The following is a 3,863-nucleotide window of genomic DNA, read 5'->3' as shown; positions in this document are numbered from 1 at the left end:
ACGTGTTAGTAAAAATGGGGGAAAGGTGATGAGGCCCATCCCCCCACAGCTGCGTGACTAACCGAGGGTTGAGATGGACTTTGGTTGGTGAAAGGTGTGGCTTGTTTGCACATAGGAAGGAGGAAAGTCTTGGTGCCTCGGACGTGAATACGACACGCAGTCAGTCAGGACACAGAATGATCCCAGAGCCCAGCTGATACCTCGGGATCCAGGTGTGGTCGGTGTCGATGACACAGAACCATGGCATCTGCTCGTGATACCAGAACGCCAGGTGCCCACCCACTTCTTCCAGTCAGGCTGGTCTCAGCACTCACCCTGGGGGAGCCCATGGGGAATAACACTAATAAGAGTTGCCGGTTGGGGCCTTTATTTTTTTTTTTTTTTGGCCACCCTGTGAGACTTGTGGGATCTTGGCTCCCCAACCAAGCACTGAACCCAGGTCCTTGGCAGTGAAAGAGTGGAGTCCTAACCACTAGACCTCCAGGGAATTCCTGAGGCTTTGTTAAAAGGTCCAACATTCTTGTTCAAATCTCACTCCATACTATCCTTCCTCAATCCCACTTGGCCACTATCTGCTGTGGGGTTCCTATTAAAAAGTCACTTTCCCAGGCTTCCTAGGTGGCTCAGTGGTAAAGATCCGCCTGCCAATGCAGGAGACATGGGTTCAATCCCCAATCCAGGAGGATCCCACATGCCATGGAGCAACTGAGCCCATGTGCCGCATCTATGCAGCCAGTGCTGTAGAGCCTGCGGAGCTGCAACTAGAAAGCCCATGTGCTACAACTACTGAAGCCTGTGTGTCTAGAGCCCGTGCTCCACAAGAGCAGCCACCACAGCGATGAGCCCTAGCACGGCAGCGAGAAGTAGCCCCCACTCAGAGCAACTAGGGTAAAGCCCGCAGAGCAATGAAGACCCAGCAGAGCCAAAAATAAATAAAAATTATTGTTTAAAAAAAGCTACTTTCACCATAGTCACAGTTACTTGGCCTTTTTATCAAAGGCGATGGCTCCCTCAAATCTCAGGGTGACAGATGGAGTGAGCATCTTACACACTCCATACCACCACCTCCTGAGCATGATGCCCCAGAGCCAGATGAAAATACCTGTGTGTGGAGCTCCGGCTGTCCACTTTCTCCCTCTGCTCTGTCCTCCACAGAGCCAATTCCTCCGATTTGTTACAGATGAGCCACGGAGCCTTGTGAATGAAGCTCATGGGCTCTTTCCCACCCTACCTTGCAATCCTGCTGTTGTCCTGGGTGATTTCAAGGATGATGTAGTTGACCATCAGGCCTGAGGCCCTTAAGCTCCTTGACTTGCTCACATCCAGTGACGTTTCCTTTTGGGGACCACCCTGGTAACCATTCTCTGGTCCTTGTCAGAACAGACTTCACCACCCAAAGTCACAAATCCAGGCATTAGACTTGCCTTACATCTCTCTCCCAAGCTTCCTACTACATCATCTGGTCATCAATTTCTAATCCTTGACCCCTCCACATTCCTAATTTGTCACATCTCATGAGATAATATGAGAAAGGAAAATGAGGAGAGATTAAGTAACATGCTGAGTCCACAGACCGGTAAACAGGGAGTTGGGATTTTTAGATCTGGGTGTCTGTCATTTTAGCCCATGGGCTTCTTCACCACAAAATGTCATCTTTTCACACTTTTCCTTGCCCTTACAAAAAGATCAATAAAGTCTTAATAAATGGAAAGATGAATTGTTAGACAGATTGATAATTATCTGACTTGGGAGGTGAGCAGTTGGGAGGATCCCTTGGAGAAGGGAATGGCAACCCATTCCAGTATTCTTGCTTGGAGAATTCCATGGACAGAAGAGCCTGGAAGACTACAGTCCATAGGGCTGCAAAGAGTCAGACATGAGTTAGTGACTAAATGACAACAACAAGGATATCATCTATTTAAACAATTACATTTAAAGAAGAAGAAAAATCTCTGGCTAGAATGAAAAAATTTTTAACTACCCCAAAGATCCAGATTATGGTCCTAATTCTGAGATTTGGAGCTTCATGTGCCAAGATAGCCACAGTCTCAGCCTCCTTCCCAGGAAAGTGGATCAAATGTCACAGCTGGGAATGGATTCTGGATAGATAGATGAAAATAGCACTTTGTGCCACTTTGGTTTACTGATCATATGGTAACTTCTTCTACAGTTATTCAGGTACTTTTCTTGATTTTCCTACAAGCTTATTGAGCAACTTGACGGTAGAGACACACTTAATGCCAACTTAAGAATAATTCAAATATAGAAGTCATAGAAGAATAGACAAATAAATTCAATCATATTTTAAAAGATCTGAATGTGTGTGTGTGGGGGGGGGGAATTGCAAAAGAATGTCAAGAGACAAATGACAAAATGAAAATGTAAAACAAAAACATATTTAGAATTATCATCAAAATCAAAGGGTTACGACTTGTCTGGTGGTCCAGTGGTCAAGAATCTGCCTTGCGATGGATACGGGTTCCATCCCTGGTTAGGTAACTAAGATCCCACATGTGGCAGGGCAACTAAACCCATGAGCCACAGCTACCGAGCCCATGCTCCACAACTAGAGAAAGCCTGCAAGCCCCAATGAAGACCCAGGGCAGCTAAAAAGAAAAGAAAATAAAAATGGTAGTTTATTAAAAAAAAAAATCAAAGGGTTAATTCCCTTAATGCATAGAGAATTCACACACAAAAAAATTAACGAGTACGAAACTGGACAGAGACACTTCATAAGAAAAAAAGTCTCTAAAACATGTGAAAAGATGCTCAATCTCTCTCCCATGAAGAAAAGGCACATTAAAATGGAGAACTGGGGTTGGAAAGGGACTCTCCTTTACATTCCCATTGTACCTTTTAAATTGGAAACCAAGTAAGAATATCAGAGTCGGACATGACTGAGCAACTGAACTGAACTGAACTGAAACACCTGGGTTTCCCCTGTGGCTCAATGGTAAAGAACCTGCCTGCTGATGCAGGAGATGCAGGTTTTAAATTGGGAACCAAGTAAGAATATCAGAGTCAGACACGACTGAGCGACTGAACTGAACTGAACTGAACTGAAGAATATCACCTGGGTTTCCCCTGTGGCTCAATGGTAAAGAACCTGCCTGCCGATGCAGGAGATGCAGGTTCCATCCCTGGGTTGGGAGGATCCCTTGGAGAAGGGAATGGCAACCCATTCCAGTATTCTTGCCTGGAGAATTCCATGGACAGAAGAGCCTGGAAGACTACAGTCCATAGGGCTGCAAAGAGTCAGACATGAGTTAGTGACTAAATGACAACAACAAGGATATCATCTATTTAAACAATTACATTTAAAGAAGAGGAAAAATCTCTGGCTAGAATGAAAGAAATTTTAACTACCCCAAAGATCCGGATTATGGTCCTAATTCTGAGATATGGAGCTTCATGTGCCAAGACAGCCACAGTCTCAGCCTCCTTCCCAGGAAAGTGGATCAAATGTCACATCTGGGAATGGAGATGCTTCAGAAATTACAAACCAGTGCACAACGGTTAGGGGTGATTATTATTTCCCTGCCTCACAGACTATTTAGCCTAGTTCCTTGCATATAGAGAGCCATTTGAATGAGTGATCTTATCTAATTTCACCTACTTTAAAATATTGGAGCCAGGGGCCCAGGGATTTGCATCTCTTCCCTCTCCTTTGGCCTGGCTCTGCTCTGACACTTTCCAGCAGAGAAGCCCCTTACCTCTTCTTGTAGCTGCTTTAAATTCTTAGAATCAGTTTAAACTTAGTTCATGTCCCAGTTTCCTGCATGAAACCTTCCTAACTACTCAATCTTCATCGTTCCAGGGCCTCCACTTACAGTTGGGCAGGGTGTGCACTGTACAAGAACACA

The sequence above is a fragment of the Bubalus bubalis genome, chromosome 2 (assembly GCF_019923935.1).
Source record: "Bubalus bubalis isolate 160015118507 breed Murrah chromosome 2, NDDB_SH_1, whole genome shotgun sequence".
NCBI lineage: Eukaryota > Metazoa > Chordata > Mammalia > Artiodactyla > Bovidae > Bubalus > Bubalus bubalis.
This window is presented reverse-complemented; position numbering follows the sequence as displayed.